The sequence below is a fragment of the Lepidochelys kempii genome, chromosome 15 (genome assembly GCF_965140265.1).
Source record: "Lepidochelys kempii isolate rLepKem1 chromosome 15, rLepKem1.hap2, whole genome shotgun sequence".
NCBI lineage: Eukaryota > Metazoa > Chordata > Testudines > Cheloniidae > Lepidochelys > Lepidochelys kempii.
The window spans coordinates 23998327-24017278 of NC_133270.1; the positions used below are offsets into that span (position 1 = coordinate 23998327).

Consider the following 18952-nt stretch of genomic DNA (forward strand, 5'->3'; position numbering starts at 1 on the left):
TAAGCCACTGAAGTTAAAGGATGTACATCTTGGATGAATTTAAGGGCCAAGTTTGCAGCTAGTGTAAGCAGGTACGACTCCATGGAAGCCAATAGAATTATTGCAGCTTATGCCAGTAGTGACTCTGGTTCCATATGTGTTTTTGCCTTTTGAAGGTTTCCCTCTCCTCCCCGCCCCCATTCAAACTATTTCTGTTAAGGGAAGCCAGTGTTCTTTATGATGATGGTGGGCAAATACACCCGAGGGGCGAGGCTTTCAAGCGCCCAGTGCCCAGAATAGAGGCAAATGTTCAAAAGACCTCCGCACCCAATGTGCAAAGAATTTAGGAAAATCCATCCCATAGTTTCCAACCCAACCTCTCCTAAAGACCATTTCCATTGAACAAATAACACATGCTTGTCCTCAAAGTGGTCTTTCAAGATGTGTTTAATTGGGCCGTATTCTGACCTGTCATACCTGTGCAACTTTTTACGGCCGTTGTCAGAGAAAGTAGGATTCAGGGTTTTGTATTTGACGCATGAGTTGGGTTGCTGAATCTTCCTTTTGCAAGGGGGGGGGGGAATTTAAGGCCGGTGTTATTACGTGTGCCTGCAGAGCTTAGCTGGAGTTCTCTGACCGGAGTTGTGTAACTTGGTATTTAATTCAAAATTGGGGCAAGAGGCTACATAAAAAATTAGTTTTATTATATTTATTTACAAAGCTGTCTCTCTGGGCTCCTCTAAGTCACCCACTACGCCAGCCTAATAACTAAACCCCTGGGAGAGGTGTAGTGCGTCAGTGTAGATGCAGAGTTACTTACTTTGCCTGTTGTCTGTCAGCCCTGGGGCCCGCAGCCCGAACTGTCAGCCCTGGGGTGGGGTTGAGGGGGCTCCAGCTGTCAGTGCCCTGCACAATTAAGCTGGTGGAAGCACTCCTGATGAGGACATGCACCTCCGACGGGTAGCGTGCATATGAACCACCTCAATAATTAGTGTGGTGGCTGTACATCAAGCTAACTTAGATCAACTTTATTCCATTGTGTAGACAAGGCCTAAAACGCAGCCCAGCATATGTTGGAACATAGCATCTGATTAACAGCAACAGCAGTGTTTAAGCTGTCCTGTGAAAATCTGCCCAAATTTGGCCAAGCTATAAGCCTTTGAAAGATCAGTTTGCACATGGTCAGTAGAGACGTCTTAGATTTTTAGCAGCCAAAATGTTAATTCTGGTATTTTTTAACTTATGAGTGCATGACTTTGCAACCTTAATAATGTTACATTAATGTAGCTTTATGTGTATAACTCTGGAGTATGCTAGCAGTAATCACGCCAGTGTAAACCTGCAGCAACAACTCCTTGTATTATAATAAATACCAAAGGAAACAAACGGTTTGGATTTTAGAGCATGCTCATGCTCCTTCGGATAATCCCTTGAGTATTCCAGAGATCTCCTCTTATCCCTTAGAAAAATAATGGATGAATCAGCCCCTTTCCATATAAAAGACTTTCATCATCGGTGGCAGATGAATTACCCCATAATAACCTGCAAAGGGCCCGGAGGGAATGGCTGCCCGAGACCCTTATTAGTTCCTCAGTGTGATGATAGACTGCTGTGCTGTATACACTACTAAGAAATATCCTGAAAGGGTGCAGCAAAACCACGCTAGGCAACTGCTGCCACAGAGCCAAATCCTGCTCGCTGTGTGTGAATAGTCGCAACGGCTTGTGTGATTGAGGAGAGCAGGATTTAATCCTTGGTTTATACCATTCCAATACTGCTGTGGGGGGATGCTGTAGGTGAGTAAATAAAGCCATGGGAAGGGCTTGCCTATTTGTTGACTCCCTAATATTTTATCAAGGAGACAAGTATCAGTTTTGTGTCTGCGTCAATTAAAGGTTTAGTGGGTCGGCTAAGCTGTGTCTGGGAGCACCCAGATGTGAGGCCCTGGAAGGAGAGTGAAGTGAAAGGCTCAAGGGCTGCTGTTCTTGTGGCCCATGAGCGAGCATGTCTTCTACCCTTTGCCGGAAGGAATTAAAGATGCATGCGAGCAATATCGCACGCCATGGACACGAGCATGCTGTATTAATAGTGGATGCTCAGACACGTTGGTGGGGGACGGACACAGAAATGTTTGTAAATAATTACAAGGAGGAACAAGTAATAGCGCAGCCTGGAGGAGGGTTGCTGCTGTCCCTGTTGAGGTGGAATCCATTTGTGATGTGGTGGTTCGGGGGCGGGAGGGGAATTACAGCTCGTGCTGAAGCTGTGAGATGAAAGGCCCAAATCTCATACCTGTTCTGCAGCATATCCTTGGCCCTGTTGAGTGGGGAAAGAAATCCAAAGGAGGAAACCAGATAATTCTGCAGTATTTGAGACACTGAGGTGTTTAGAGTAGAAGTGGTGCTCGTAAACATGCACCTCATCTTATCCTGCAGCAACTCTTTCTTTTCCTGTCCCGGGCCTCTGGCAACCAGAAAGACGCTTGCACGTACTGATGTGTCAGCTGCCTTCTTGGCTGACACCAGGGCTTGAACTGGGGCTCTCCAGAGCTAAAAGGTAGTGGGCACAGATTGTTCTGTTCTATGTAGGTTGTTGGAGTGCATCCATCACCACGGTAGCTGAACACTTTCCAGTAGTGCCGTAAACAACATAACTACATATCTGTCGCATGTTGCTTGGTCTCTCATCCCCTACCCAGGCAGAGAAGCCGGTGCAACGGAGTGTCTTGTTTTGGGAGGGTTTTAAGATATGCTTGTTGCTATGTGTTCATGTCGGAGAAGACAAGGTCAAAGAAATGCACCTGGAACAGAAGATGTTGCACTCCTCAGTTCCTGGGGGAGTTCATACCACAGACTCGCCCCCCAAAAGTTCTGTGTGCCACACATGAGTTTTACCCTTATTGTAGGCAGTCACATTGTGCTAGAGAAGTATTACAGAGGGGGGATGTGTTAGTGTAAGGCCCAGTGAGTCTTGAACCTGGGCCTGCAGAGTTATTAAGCAGCAAATACCTCTACGTTGTCATGCAAGGAGAGCTGTGACTTGTTTGCACTCTCCTACCCATAACACGCTGTGGACACAGCCCACAGGAAATCCCCCTCCTCAAAGTATTTGACAAACAGCAGCCTCATGGCACCTGGTCAGTTCCCACCTTATAGAAACCTAAGAGGCAGTCCAGGAAGTGTCCAGGCAACGATGTGGATCACTCGTTAGCTGCCATGACTACTCTGTATTCTCTGTTCCTGTGCTCCCAGTATTGACCTCAGCTCTGACTTTGACTCCCACTTGAAGCCCAGAACACCGACATGGACCCTGATACCTGGTATTGTCCTTCGGTCTGATCCCTGACCCGTCTCTGGCTTTGACCTTTGGCCTGTTGAAACTGATGCTGACTCTGAACCGCAGCCGTTGTTCCTGCTTACTGATGTCCTGCCTACCTTTGCCCAGGATCCCCCCCCACACACACACTCTCTCTCTGTTTCTCTCTTCCTCCAGTGGCTTATGCCCATGTGCGTGAGAGACTGGTACAGATGTTCTATTCGTGGGGAGCCTTGATGTCTCTGGCAGCTGGCAGCTCTCTAAAGCTTCTTCTCATTGATAAGTCTCTCCCTCCCTTCATGCATCCGATGAAGTGAGCTGTAGCTCATGAAAGCTTATGCTCAAATAAATTTGTTGTTCGCTAAGGTGCCCCAAGTCCTCCTTTTCTTTTTGTGGATACAGACTAACACGGCTGCTACTCTGAAATTCCTCCCTACCATCATCCTCATATGGAAATGCATTGCTGAGAGACTTTTTCTGGTACATCTGCTGATAAGCGGAAGGGCTAATGAGCAGACCCATGTGACTACTGCCAACTCTCCTGTATCTCTAACTAGAGCCCATTGAAATGTTTTATAAAAAACTTTTTTAAAAATGAAAAATAGCCTTTTTGCACCCAAAATCTAAATGTTTTGTGAAAATGTTTATTTCCTCCTCCCCCAAAATTTTTTTCAATAAAAACCTAAAAATTCAGTTTTGGAGGCCCCTCCTCCTTTTCCCCCCTTTTCCTTAATTTCCCCCTCTCCTTCCCCCCCTTCTTCTTCTCATTTTGCCACTGAAAAGGAATGGAAGAGGGAAGGGAGGAAATGTAGAATTTTCTCTCTCCTCAAAACTGGAAAATTTCAAAATTTTATCTTTAATTTTGTAAATTGAATCCCCTCCAATGTCCACAAAACACACGCCTCGCTTTTTGACACACTCTCCTCCTTCGATGGCCTGGCCTTGTTATAGCATTTAGCGCATCGATGGCTGCCGCATTTGAGTCCAAAGTGTGCAGTCCCAGCTCACGTCCACAGGTAGCTGAGGACTGCGTGTGCAAAAACCAGCCGCTAAAATGCCAGTGGGAATTTCACCAGAGCAAGGACTGAGAATTTCAGGATTAGCCCCTAAGCAACTGGGCCTAGCAGCCCCACCTTGCCGTTCTTTTCTCCTCTTAAGAAAGCTCCCGACAGCATTCTAGGAAGGGGAGAGGGGAGTGGAATTAACTTTTTTTTCTCAGCTCAGTCACGCTTTCAAAGGCGTCTCAGAAGAACAGTGCCCCATAGAGATGTCCATGTGCAGACGGAGGAAATGGTGTTGTCATGGCAGCAGCCATGTGTCCGAGAACTTCCTTGAACCAGGTGTCGCTTCGGGTTCCGTCTGACTCGGAAAGCTGCAAATCAGCAGGTTCGCCAAGATAACATTGTCATCGGGTTGAGTCCTCCACACCAGAGGAATCCTGCTGACCGGTTTTGCTGACGTTCCCCCTTTTTGTGGGAGGGGGGGTGCGCGCGCGCTCATTGTGCTTTCTGTTTAGAAAAACCTACAGGGTAATTAATTTCAGGGCCATTGTGCTGCTGTGGCAGGCTTCTGATTTATAGCCCACGGAACAGCTTCTGGGTCAAAGTGCACATCCGCTGTGTTAATGCTCCATGATCTTTACCCCCTCGAGGAAATGGCAGAGAATGAGGAGATTATTGCTGCCAGACTGGGTTCCTGGTATCAACATGATAATGCCGGCACAAATTAAGTGTGAGTTATGCATACAAAGCAGCTTGGCTTCAATACAGTAAGTGAATAGTCTAATGTCTTTCCCCTGGAGCAACTCTGGGTGGATAGGAGACATCAGCCAGGTTTCGGTACCAAATTGTTGTCCATGCATTTTTTTTCCGCCTCGCTATTAATTACACATAAAAGAGCCACTTTCGGAAATGCACGTGATTGCACTGGTCAGTTGTTGAGCTGATAGCCTGGTACAGCACTGTCTTTCTCTTCTGTGTTCTGTACAGCGCCTAGCACGATGCGGTCCTGGTTCATGCCTGGGCTCAGAGACATAATGGAAATAGAAAAGGAGTACTGTAATCACGGGATTACAGACATGAAAGTTGCGATATTACAACAAAAAAACTTCAAATCCAGACTCCAGTGAGAAACTGTTGAATTGGAATTCATTTGCAAACTGGATACAATTAACTTAGGCTTGAATAGAGACTGGGAGTGGCTAAGTCATTATGCAAGGTAACCTATTTCCCCTTGTTTTTTCATACCCCCCTCCCCCCCAGACGTTCTTGTTAAACCCTGGATTTGTGCTGGAAATGGCCCACCTTGATAATCATACACACTGTTAGGAGAGTGATCACTTTAGATAAGCTGTTACCAGCAGGAGAGTGGGGTGGGAGGAGGTATTTTTTCATGCTTTGTGTGTATATAAAAAGATCTTCTACACTTTCCACAGTATGCATCCGATGAAGTGAGCTGTAGCTCATGAACGCTTATGCTCAAATAAATTGGTTAGTCTCTAAGGTGTCACAAGTACTCCTTTTTCTTTTTGCTTGAACTGCAGCATCTTTCTCATCTTAGTCTGACTTGCCATTGTTCAACAGAATGGTCTCTCCTTGCCCTGGAGAAGGCAATTCTCATTCACCTTTCAGTGGAAGGCCGGCGGTGCTCTTCTTCCTGACCACCCACCCTTTCTTATTTGCATCGTCCGTAAGGTTTGTCCAAAGCAGCCACCAGAGCTGCCGCTGTCTAGGCACATGGGTGTGGTAGGGTTGCCAACCCTCCAGGATTGTCCTGGAGGCTCCAGGAATTAAAGATTAATCGTTAATTAAATCTCCAGGAATTCGTCCAACCAAAGTTGGCAACCTAGGGTGTGGAGTGCATTGCAGAGCACCAGTTGATGAAATGCAAGTGGTAATTGGGTGGGGTTGCCAACCGAGACCCCCTTAGACTTTCACTGTAGAGGCAACAAGTATGTGGTTATTACCTAATCTGTGCACATGAGACCAGACTTTCAAAGGAGCTCAGGGCCAGAATGCTAAGTGCTCATTGTTCATATCTGATGCCTGCTTTTTTTCAGAAGGACTTCAGCTCCCAGCAGTTCACACTGTTCTACTTTAAAGCCAGATCCCTGGTGCCAAAGTGGAAGCTGAGCTCTATTTATTTGTATTGCGGTGCTGCTTAGGAGCCCCAGGCACAGACCAGCACCCCATTATGCGAGGTGCTGTACAAACATAGAACACAAAGAGGGTCTCGGCCCCAAAGAGCTGACCCTTGCCATCTCAGTAGCTTTGAGTCGCCCGCCCCAAACGTTTTTTTTCTTGATTTTGTTTTTCCCTGACCTTTTTTCAACTTCTATGTGGAAACATTATTAAAATTTTTTGTTTGTTTGTTTTTTTGTATACTGAAAATCTAGTTTTTGGTCAATGAAAATTTTTCACAATCTTTTCAGTTTTAAAAAATACTTGTGAAAAATTCTTCCTTTTTCATAGAAAAAATCCTGTCTTCTATGGTCCTGTCTTCTATGAAGCAAACTTAATTTTAAAAACGTTCGTTCACTCTGCTGAGCTTTCTTGCCATAGCTGGCACCTTGTGAGCAGATTGCCCTTGTGCAGGAATTATCATGGCAGTGAAGGTTTAGTGGAGGAAACTGCCCCTTGGGCAATGTGCCCAGAATCCTAGCAGGAAGGTGCGTGTGCATGGTGGCTTATTAGCTACACTTTCTTGTGGGCTCCCAGGAGCCCCTTGTTAATTTTCCCCCTTCCAAACTGAAGGGAACAGTGGAATAATTAGCTCTGCTTCTAACGTCATCGTCCCTTTCTGCATACTGCTAACCATCTCTAGGTAGACGATTTCCCTTTGGCATGGTCCTAACTTTGCCTCTCTGAAATGGACCAAATGTCTCGTTTTGAAAAAAAACAAACTTTTTGGTTCCCTACCAAGTCTTTATCCTGCTGACCCCACCCTGCTTCATATTACACACACTGAACACAACTCTCCATAATCAATCCACTCAGCATAGTGTTCACACCAACATTTTAACGAGGGATTCCCACAAAATTCCCCTCTTAGCCTTAGATAAACCTTGTGTCTTGATCAGTGTGTCTGTCAGGATGTGCGGAGTCTCTCAGTGGTCTTGATGATGACACAGCATTTGTATTTACTTGGGATTATGAATGAACAGGTTGCTCGGTTGCTTGCCCTTTCCCCATCCTCCCTTCATATTCCATGCATCTGTGGGGGGACAGGCTTTATCACAGGCTAAAGGGGCAAGTTTTTCCAGGAATCTCTTGTTAAGAAGTTGGAATGGCAACACTGGTTAGCAGTACAGCTCAAGGTCTGTGCCTTCCTTTTAAAAAACAAAACAAAACTCGTGCATCCAGGACTCCAGGGAGAGAGAAGGGTTGGGGCTAATTTCCGATCCAGATTGGGGTTTAGGCTTCACTTTGGGATCTGCTTCAGTGACAAAAATATCGAGCTGTTCTCATGAAATTTCACTTGCATCTGGAAAATTAGGCCTTGTTTTGGTTTGCTTGGGTTTGGTTTTGGATCAGATCTTGAACCAACACTGTAGGAGCAGATTGGGTCTGAGGATTCAAAGCTCAACTTCCCTCCCCCACCCTAGAACTATAAAGGGGGTTAGATTTGGGGTTTATAACTTTTCCCCATCGATAGTATGCGTGCTTTGCCATTTGCTGGGCGCCAGTTCAGCGTTGCCAAGTACGGGTGGTCCTTGTCCCAAGTGGCCTGCGGTCTATATCAGACACGCAGTGCTGTCCAGACACCTGTATTATACTCGTTGTGCAGGTGAAGTTCTAGTCTCAAAACACTTCCTTTTTCCCTGGTGAAAAGAGGGTTAACACCACATTGGAATATATCCCCAACTCAGTCGGCTAGGAGTTGGGTCCTAATTTATGTTCACTTAAATGGACTAGGATTTGGGAGACCTAGGTTCTTTTCCTAGCTCTACCACTGGCCTATTGGGTGACTTTGGCCAGCTCCCATCACAGACCTGCCTCTGCCTTGCTTTCCATGCTTTGTCTCTTTACATGGGGCAAGGGACTCTCTAGCGAGGGACCTGATCCAAAACCGGTTGAAGTCAATAGACTCCTTTCAGTCTACTTCAATGGGCTTTGCATCAAACCTTATTCGTGCAGTGCCAGGGACAACCGGGCCTCACTCTCAGTTGGGGCTTCTAGGTGGGGCTGTAATCCAGATGAATAAATAAATGCATGGAGATGGGTGCATTCCCCAAAGCTTCTGTGATGTATCAGACAACTCCTAACCAAACTGCAGCCCTACCGCTCTCCCGTAACTGGCTCCAAATTCCTCAGCCACTGGTGTAGTCAGCCACAGGGGCAAAAGCTTTGCTGGTTTTAGTGCCAAATCAAAACCCTTGCAAACATATAATCCTTGCTAATTTATCAGTTAGCTCCCGGCTGCAAACATTAGTACACAGTACTCCTAGATCAGAATTACAATCGATTTGACCATAAAATTATAATTACAGCAGTAGTTTTGCATTATGCAAGCACCTTACATTGATTTCTCCCTCCCTTCCTCCCCCCCCAAACTGTAAATTCTCTTTCCATAGCATACCAGCTCCCTGTCTGCCATTGACCATATTTTAAGTCTTGTCCACCATGGATGGAATTTTTTAATCAGTGAGCACATGCTTTCCCCTCTGCATAAAATGTTCATTGCAGTTGTAAAAACCACATTTGAGAGGCGAGTGACAACAGAAAGGAACTGGATTGTGCAGTCCCGACTCAGGTTGGCAAGCGCTTACCTAGCTATGAGGTTCCAGTGACCCGTGCATGCAAGCGCCCACCACTGTGAGTACTGCTTGCACAATGCAGCTTAGTTTAAAGGGTTTGATGCCTTGGGGCGCTGGAGCACCTCAGGATTGGTGCTCTGGAACTTTTAAATAAAATGAGCATTGCCACTCTCCAAACCCACCCCGCCTTGTACTTCTTTGAACACACAAGTGGTGTCTACAATGCAATCAGGAGGTGTCCTTGCAGCAGTGTGGGGATACCTGAACTAGCTTTGATCAAACTAGCTCGCTAAAATTAGCAGTGTAGGTGCAGAGACCTGGACTAGCCACCAGACTCATAGCCAGGTTTCTGGGCAGGATTGTATTCAAGAGCAGTACAAGGCGGGGTGGGTTTTCAGTGCTAATTTTATTTAAAAGATCTAGACCCCAGAGCACCAATTCCTAGGTGCTCAAGTGCCTTACGTGTCAGAACCTTTAAACTAAGTATCTATGAATGGCTGGATTTATGGTGACCCGGGTGTTTAGCTGTCGAGGCCGCTAAAAATCCAGTTGGCAGGGTTGATGGGCTCCCTACCTGGCTCCACGTGGCTCCCCGGAAGCAACAACTAGTCCGTCAGCTCCTAGGCATACGGGGCAGCCCGGGAGGCTCTGTGCGCTGTCCAAGCACCAGCTCCACAGCTCCCATTCACCAGGAACCACAGCCAATGGGAGCTGTGGGGACAGCGCCTGCAGACGAAGGGAGCATGTTGAGCCCCCTGGCCGCCCCTCTGCCTAGGAGCCAGAGACACTTGTTGCCGCTTCCGGGGAGCTGCCCAAGGTAAGTGCTGCCTGGAGCCTAAACCGCAGCCCTGAGCCCCCTCCCACACCCAAACTTCTTCCTGGAGCCCATACCCCAGCCCCTTGCCCCAGCCCTGAGCCCCCTCCTGCACCCCAACCCCCTGCCCCAGCTCAGAACACCCCCCCGTACGCCAAACCCCTCAGCCTCATCCCCCAGACGTGAGTCCCCTCCTGCACCCCAAACCTCTCATCCCAGGCCCCATCCCAGAGCTCACACCTCCAGCTTGGAGCCCTCACCCCGTCCCATGCCCCAACCCCCTGCCCTAACCTGGAAACCCCTCCCACACTCTGAACCCCTCAGCCCCACTCCCCAGACTGGTGTCCCCTCCTGCACCCCAAACTTCTCATCCGTGGCCCTATGCTAGAATCCATATCTCCAGCTGGAGCCCTCACCCCCTTTCATGCCCCAACCCAGAGCCCCCTCCCACACCCTGAACCCCTCATTTCTGGCCCCACCCCAGAGCTCTCACCACCAGCCAGAGCCCTGACCCACTCCCACACCCCTGCCCCAGCCCAGTGAAATGAATGAGTGAGGGTGGCAGAGAGCGAGCAATAGAAGAAGGGGGGATGGAGTGAGCAGAGGCGGGGCCTTGGAGAAGGGGCGGGGCAAGCATGTTCGGTTTTGTGCAATTAGAAAGTTAGCATCCCTAGCTGGATTGTGCAACCTTTACTCACAGTTGTGGGCACTTGCTTACTTGAATCAATGGGACCTCAAACCTAAGTAAGCACTTGCCATTCTGAGTTAGAATTGCATAGACTAGCCCTAGACCTCATGAACCAAACTTGGCTTTTGCGGGGAAGGGCCGAGTACTGTTCTCAGTTACACTGGTGTGAATTAGGGGTGACAGCACAATCAGTCCCAAGGGAAATCTGGAGTACCTGTATGGAAATAATTTGTTACTCCAGGTTTACTGACCAAGAGCAGAACATGGTCTCTTTTTTTCATTGTCCTCCTTGAGCAGCAAGTTCTCCTAACACTTAATAACAATGTCTACCAACACAAGCATATTTGAAAATCAAAGGGATTTGAAAGTTCATCCAAGGATATTTTCCCTGGTCATTTCCCATGTCCTCTGGTATCCATCACTTTAAAAGTGATTTCACCTTTTAGAAATGCTCAACATCATACATTTTAGAAAAGCTCATTTTACAAGGTAAAACATCTGTATTCAGGCTGTAAAAAGAATACAGCTGTAACGGTGACAGGAAAAGCCTCTGATTTTTTTTTTTTTTTTTTGGACACATCATCTGTATTTTTAGTCTGCTGCTTTGAATAGGAAGAAAATATTCCTGCAATCTGTCTTTGTGCTTTAATGTTAGTTCACGTTTCCCATGGAGGGTTCTTTCTGTGAAAGGCATAAAAAGGCTTTCCCCAGATGGCTAAACCATTTGGAAACCCCAAAAACCTGGACTAAGCTGACTTTAAAACAAACTTTCATTTTAATCCTCCCAAGCATCGTGGTTTGATCCGGAAATGGAAAAAGCATCACGCTGATCAGTATTATACCTTTAAATTCATCTTGCCCTCGATAGATTGGGGGGCTGAATGGGTGAAAGGAGGGTTCCCTCCCTGACCGAACGCTAACATCGTGTTCAGAAAACCCCACAGCCAAATCGATATTGCAGAAGCATCGTTTAATTAAAATGCTCATGACCAATATTTAATTTATGTTCCTCCATGGGGGGTGGGAATCCGTAGGCATTGGACCGCGTGCAAGCGGTGGAATAGAGCTCAGGGTCCAACATGTGCTTAATGGGAATCCAAACTAGCAGCATTGAGAATGTAGGAAGTTGTCGCATTTCCCCCCGCGGAGCTGACACAGCCGTGACAGATGTGGGCTTCAACAGTAAAACACCAAATGGCCATCTTGACCCTATTGCCATCCTAATAAAAGCAAAGCAGACACCCTTTCCTTTTTTCTTCTCCTCTGTTTGTTCGTCCAAACCTTTCAGGCTTATCATAATTTGTCGCTGTCGGGCCCAGCTGAGCAAACCTATTTAAGGAGATCAGCGTGTGGAATGCTCGCCACCTGGGAGAATTAGCTATGTTGCACAGAATCCACGTTTCAGAACCCTCAGGATGCTAAAAAAGGGTGTGCGTTTGTTTTAGCAGGTTTTTATGAAGCATGGACTATGCTGAATCCTAGTGCTTCCTAGATGATGATCGAGAGAGACGACAAATGGCCAGGATCTAGAAATGGTGAATTGAAGGAAGGAAGACAGTTGAGAGGAAAAGAGAGAGGTAATGAACTTCTGCTTATCTAAAATCCCCTCTGAAGCTTCCTTCACTTCCTGTCTAGGGCAGATTCTTTCATTTCCTTCCAGGTGCCACACTTTTTTAGATTGATCTCTTCATTTTTTTAATCCTTTCCGACTATGAAAAACTCCCTCAGCTTCATTGGTCCCTCTCACGATTCTCTCTGAATTGGGTCACCTCAAAATCTCACATTTTATTTGGTGAGAATCACCCCAACTCCCCATAATGTTCCCTAACTTAGTTTCTTGAGAGACCTGTGTACCCTCTCTTGCCCTACGCTGAGCACTTTCCAAGGCAGGGGAGCATTGACAGGAAACAAAGCCAGGAATGCTGCAAGCGTTCTTGCAGAGGGAATGTCCTTTCGTGTGTGCGTGTGCCCTGCTCTTTCTCTGAACTGGGTCCAGTCCCATTTAGTCTTACTCCACCACTCTAGGGAGACCTGATCTTGCAATTGTTTCCATCTGAGGTCAATGGGAAATTTAGCTGCAGATTGCTGGCAGGTTCCTGTCATGGCTTGTAATGTGAACTGGGGTACTCCAGCATGAAAGGTGCTATGTACGGGTTAGCTTATTATTTGTTATGTAATTTGGCTAAACAAACACAAGCTCTGTCGCAGATAGTTATAACGCTAAAGTGAGTCAACCAGGCTTGAAATTTGCATTTGGCTCTCCCCTGCCCCCCCCCCCATCCTGCCCTATCCTTCTAGGTTTTACTTGTGAACAGTTGGTGTGTTTGAGTGCCTTTTGAAATAGGTTATTTAGCAATCCCTCTTCCCTGTTTTCTGAAGCACAGATGTGTATGTGTGTGACACTCCATTTCATAAGATTCACAGTGGTACGCAAGAGCAAAAACGGAGAGACGACAGGGCCATGAGTTGCCTCCTGTATCTTGTTCCATTTACCTTCACCCGGGTGGTGAGCACCTTTTTGTTAGCTCATAGAGACCATGGACCCAGTTTTCATTTACACAAAGGGCCCGTTACACTACCAGAGTGGCATAAAGTGGCCCCGGTGCAACTGAGAATCAGGCTCATTGTCGTCTGGTGGGATTAAAAAAAATTAACAGAAGGAGAACTGTGGTCCTGACCCTGCTGTCCCTGACGCTAATGTTACTCCGTTGGGTTCATTGAAATTTCACCGGGGGTAAAACCGTTAGGTGGACTGAATCAAGTCCAGTATCTTAGGAATCCTTATATGCTGGATGCTACTCAGCAACCGTCCGTCACCTGCCATTGTAACCTGTACTAAGGTCTTCATTAAATGTCGGTTTAGATTAGTTTGTTTTTTTGCTTAAGGAAGAAAGAATCTGCCACCTCCACAAGAATCTGACCCATGGAAGCTCAGGGACCCACATTTCTGCAGTCTTCAGCAGAAGATTATGGGACTTCTGTGGGCAGAAAATGAAAAGTCAGAGTAATATTGGGAAAGAATAATGCAGGGGAAAGAGAGCTGGTTAACGACCTGATACGAAGCATTCCCAGTCTAATGTTCACTGTTGTGTGTTGCCTGAGCTGGGGCTAGCCAGCAAGTTGCAGTTGTCTTGCAAAACAAGGTGGCTTTTGCTTTTTATAACCCGCCTGGGTATCTCATCTAACCTAATGTATGGAATGACCGATGACTTGCCCATATCAGGCGTTCCAGGACCAGAAGGACGTGAACAACCTGTGTGACTGTTGCAGTGCTCTCCTGCTGGACTTCTGGTCAATAGGAAGAACTGGAGGCAATCAACCCACACAAGCATCTAAGGCAAGACCAGAAATGTTCCTTTGAGTGGAGCAGATTGCTGGTTAACTGTCCTCTGTCTGGTGTGAAATAGCTTTAAAAAAAAAATCCTCTGAAGTCACTGGCTTGACCTGGATTGGAAACGACACTTGAAACCAGACCTCTGAGTTTGGGAAAACGTCCAATCCCAGGCTTCTTAGCTTCTGGCTCTGCTATGAAAGTGTTGCCAAGAGAAAGCAGTAGAAAACCTGGATGCCGCAAGAGAAGCACTTGTGTGGCTCTGAGAGAGAGTCAAAAGAGAGCTTTTTGAGCAGAGTGCCAGCTATAAAGGCAGATGTGGAACTCTGAGCAAGGAAACTGCCCCACTTTGATCCTGCCGTGCTCAGGGAAATGTGACTTTGTCCATTCTTGTACATAAACAAGGTTGCAGCAAAGGAATTCCTGACTCCATCACCAATTTCTTCTCCTAACAGAAACTACTTGCAAAAGACCAAATATTGACTAGCTGCACAGGCTAAAAGAGGTAACAGCACTATCCCTTCCATCAGTGCTTCAGGTCCTGACACTGGCCTATAGGAAGGTCAAATCTAGGATCTCTCCAGAAAACTGGCCCTTTTCTGAAAGGAATGCGTATGCAGGTCTATATGTGGTAGACACTGCTAGGGCTTGGAGCCAGGTATTCTAGCTTGCTTCTAATTACTTCAGATCTGCAAAGGACTCGCTTGGACTTGGGAACGGCTTACAGACTTATTTCCCAGAGGCATGCGGCATGTGTGTCCGGCTTTCTTTATTCCCACGTAGTCTCTATTGAGCTGGACAGTCAGTAACTGTGTGGCACTTAGACATTCAGCAGAGCTAGCTCACCTCTGGCTTCCCCTCTCGTCCAGGGAGCTGCCCATTAGGAAGCCTCCTGGAGACCCTTGAATACAATCTGTCTGTGGAATCGCTCAGTCAGCCAGCCAGCATTGCGATTCACTCAGTAACAGGGCTGGAGAATGTAGGCTCTGTGCTTGGCACTCACTTTCTAATCCCTAGAGGAATGCGTCTGGGGGGAGGGGGGAACTAATTATCAAACCTGTCTCAAACAGAAGCATGTGTAAACTGGAGCTTGGCTGTGGAATGTTAAGTATTTTGGAAAGAGTGGTGGTACTAGGCTCTACCGGGTGGGAAGCCAGGGTGGATTCCTACCTCCGGCTGTCACGCCCCAGGCCTTGCAAAGGTGGCAAGCCCTGTGCAGGCAGCCCTTTGAGGCCCTTGGCTGGAGGGAAAGACTTCTTCCTTGCCCGGTATAGATCCTGTTAGATGAGAGGGGATGATTCTCTGGCAGAGTGGGAACTAAGAGTGCGAAGATCTGTGCAGCTGAATGGGTTCCTGGAGCGCAGGCTCTGCTGGGTTGGCGTTGGCATGATTCCTTGAACGTCACTCATGTTGCAATGCAGTTCTGGGCTTGGCTCAGAATTGCCTGACTATGGCAGAGCCCTAATGACTTCAGGTTCACCCAACCCTAACCAAAATGCATCCTGCCTGCCTTAGTCCCAGAAACAACTTAATCCCCCTTCAGAGCCAGAGGAGCGATAACACATTCCTTCAGAGGCAGACATGCCTGCATTGGAGAGAGAGCCTTTTCTGCCCAACTGATGGCCATGCACAGTCACGTGCCATGCACGTGTGATCGCGTATCATTCCTGCCGATCATAGGTGCCAAGCACAACTCATTTAGAGCCGGGTTCTGGCCAGCCCCTCAGTGGGTGTACTAGTTCAGGGGAAGCTGCTCATGCCCTTCTCCCTGCCTTATGTCCTGCATAGAATCCTCTTTGGGTGGCCTGGTTCATTCGCTCCTCCAGGCACTGGCTGCATGGAAGGGCGAAGATCCGCAGATGGATGGAAGATGCTCTTTGTGCAGCAGAGCACATGCTGCTGAAAAGCCCCAGGGGCTGAGGCAGTCCTCCAGCTGCTGAACAGCCTTCCCTCCACGTCTCCTCTAAGGCAGGTCCAACCATGCCCAGGGCGCCGTCCACGCCCTAGATGGGCAGCCTGCCCAACCAGGCATTCAGCACGCTCTGCGGGAGGTTCTGCGGAGGAGACTCCAGTGCCTCCTTGCACACAGCCTCCCCTGCTACTGCCCCTTGGAAAGCCAACAGGGGAAAGTAGAGAGCTCCTTTCTCAGCTGCTTCTGGCTGTCAGCAAGACGGGGGACTCTGCATGTGCGCAGGGAAGACCCACAAATACTGCCAGGGAGTGGGAGTGGGTAACAGTTTGAGAAAATCCCAGTAGGACGGAGAATGGCTTACGACAGCTGTGTGAAACACACCGAGGGGCTTGTTATCTCCACGTTCAGCAGAGACATTAAACCGCAGGATTTGTCTCTGTCTGTCCCACCCTCTGAAAGGCACCTTCCCCTCCTCCACTGCAAGAAAGACAGCAAGAATATATGCACCCGCAACAGCTGCTTCAGCAGCTCAAGAAATATTGTATAATTATCCCACTCCTGGCCTGCCAACAGCTTCAGCAAGTGGCACATTTATTATGCTCTCCCTCCCGCCCCCCCATTTCTTCAAGAGACCAGTTGAGTTCCAAGCTGTTTACTGCATGTAGGAGTTCAGAGAAAACTCTGTGCTCCAGGGCAGCAGAGACCAGCCTCAGCCCTTCACGTGCAGGCCAGGTGGGTCCTTCTCTTTACCTGTTGTTGTGTGATGGATTTGCCCGGTAGGAAGAGAGGAAGCTAGTGACCCTGAGGCTGCCAAAGTGAGATTTACTATTTCTTGATTAACTGGGTGCTGCTGCCATTGCCAGTTTTTAGCAAGGAGAGGTGGCCAGCTCAGGAGCCTCGGGAGGAAGAGCATTAATGGATTCAGACCTCATGGGTGGGTTAGGGTTGTGTCACATGTGGATAAGGTGCTACCATTGCTGCCCTTCTTACTGATTCCTTCCATCCACTCAAGAGCTAATTTCACTCAAGTAGCAGGAATTTATCTCCTCATTAGCATTTTCTATAACATCCCACCTCTTCCTGTACTGTTTTCTTTCCTTTCCATACACACCCCCGGCCATTCCTCCACCCCATCAAAACCTGTCTCCTTTGGACTGTGTGTAGAGCCGGGGTCTGGGAACTGGGACTCTTGAGATCCATTCCTGTCTCTGCCACGGAAGAGATAAATCCCCTTGGGCAACTCACTCACCCTCTCTGTACAATTAGAAGAGCGCCTACCTTCCTCGAGGGAATTTGTGAGGCTTAATTAATGTTTGGCAAATACCTGGGCAGCCTTGCAATGAATCTCTGTAGAAGTGCTACAGACCAAACCAAAACTCAAAAAGAAATATGGCTTTACTCCTCTCTTAAAGCATTTCCTTTTCATTTCTCCTATGATGCCTGCACTATCTTCCCTCGCCTCCATATGGTGACACTTAGCCCATCTAATCATGCTTTCCAGTGGACGGTAATCTATAGACAACCATGGTAACAGAGGCGATTGAGTTTAATCTCTTGCTCTTCAACTCTTTCCTTCACTTGGATTGGCAGATTTTGCTTACGGTGAAATAAGCATAAGCTACCAAATGATACAAATATACAAATGACACCAATGAGGATGTCCGATTTGAGGATTCCTGTCAGCTTCCTGGAACTCGAGGGCCTGTTTCTCATTTAAGGCTCCTTTAGAGTGCCCTGGCATGTAATTTACACCCACGGTATGGCTTGTATAGTCTGCTAGATTGACAAAAAGGAACCTTAGGCCTGGTCTACAGTAAAAAATTAGGTTGACAGTTTCATTGTTTAGGGTATGAAAAATTCACCCCCCTGAGTGATGTAGTTAAGGCGACTGAAACCCTGGTATAGACAGCGCTAGGTTGACAGAGGAATCCTTCTGTCAGCCTAGCTACAGCCTCTTGGGGAGGTAGATTACATACACCAGCAGGAGAACCCCTCCTGTCCAGTGCAGACAATACCTACACGAAGTGCTACAGCAGCACAGCCGTAGTGTTTCAAGTGTAGACAGGTTTTTAGGATATGTCTAACTCACGTGTGGGTCTGATCAGAGGCCATCTACTGGCTCAGGCCCCTATGGGCAAGTTCACACAAAACAGACTGGGGGGGGGGGGAGGGAAAGGAGAAGGAGGTCTCCTTCATCACTGTTAGCCCAGTGGTTGGGGTTCTCACCAGGGATGTGGGAGGCCCCCAGTTCAAGTCCATCATCCCCTGCAGTGAGGAAAAAGGATTTGAATAGAGATCTGCCACTTCTCGGGTGAGTGCCCTAACCCCTGGGGCTCCCTCAATCCCTCCTAGTGAAGCTGTTCCACTGAGAATAAATAGAGTAATTGGAGCAGGGGACTGGATACTGGGTCTCCCACTCCTGGGTGAGTGCTCCTACCACCAGGCTAGAGAGTTGATTGTGTCTCCTCCCTCTCTGCCTCACGTGATTCTTTATTTATAGCCAGCGGAACAGCTTCAGCAGGAGAGATTGACGGCGCCCCCCCTCAGAATACACTATAGCGAGTGAGTTGGCAGACCCTGATTCAAATGCCTTTTCATTGGGGGACTTATACCAGGGGTCTCCCATATCCCTGCTGAGCACCTTAACCACTGGCCTAAAGGTTGTGGGAGAGGTGGTTGTCGTCTGCCACCCCCCCCCCCCCCCGTCTTTTTGCACAAAATGGCATAGACCCGAAACTCCAAAGAGTTTCCACCTGCGAATTGCTAGCAGAGCTCCGCACCGCCCTGCCGTCCGGATTCAGGCGCTTCGCTGATCCCCAAGAGGCGGCGATGCTTAGCACACACCTGTCTTGTGGGCGGCTCCCAGCATTTTGTGATTCACGGTCTAAGGCACCCCTCTCGCCCCCTTCATTGTACAGGGAGTCTAGGCACCTAACTCTGCCTTTGGGAATCCCAATGTGTTCTGGAATTTTTTTTTTTAGGTGCCTAAAAGTTAAATGTTCTGACACTGGGCATCACTCCACCGAAGTACCTGTGCGAATCTAGGCCACAGAGCGAGTGACATGTCTTAGGTCATGTGGGTATTCAACGGTAGACAGTCACTTGCACCTGGGTCTTCTGCCACTGGACTATTTAGCCTTCAAAGGCCAAGCCCCTAC

General features: G+C 47.8%; 1 long non-coding RNA gene across 1 annotated transcript in view; it reads left to right on the plus strand.

The window, feature by feature from the left end:
* Nucleotides 1-4944: 4944 nt before the first annotated feature.
* LOC140898909 (uncharacterized) overlaps nucleotides 4945-18952 on the plus strand; it is a 39459-nt gene continuing 25451 nt past the window's right edge. Inside the window, exons 1-2 of the long non-coding RNA XR_012155134.1 lie at nucleotides 4945-5025; nucleotides 11997-12128. This is a non-coding gene — a long non-coding RNA (uncharacterized lncRNA). The remainder of the gene's footprint in view (nucleotides 5026-11996; nucleotides 12129-18952) is intronic.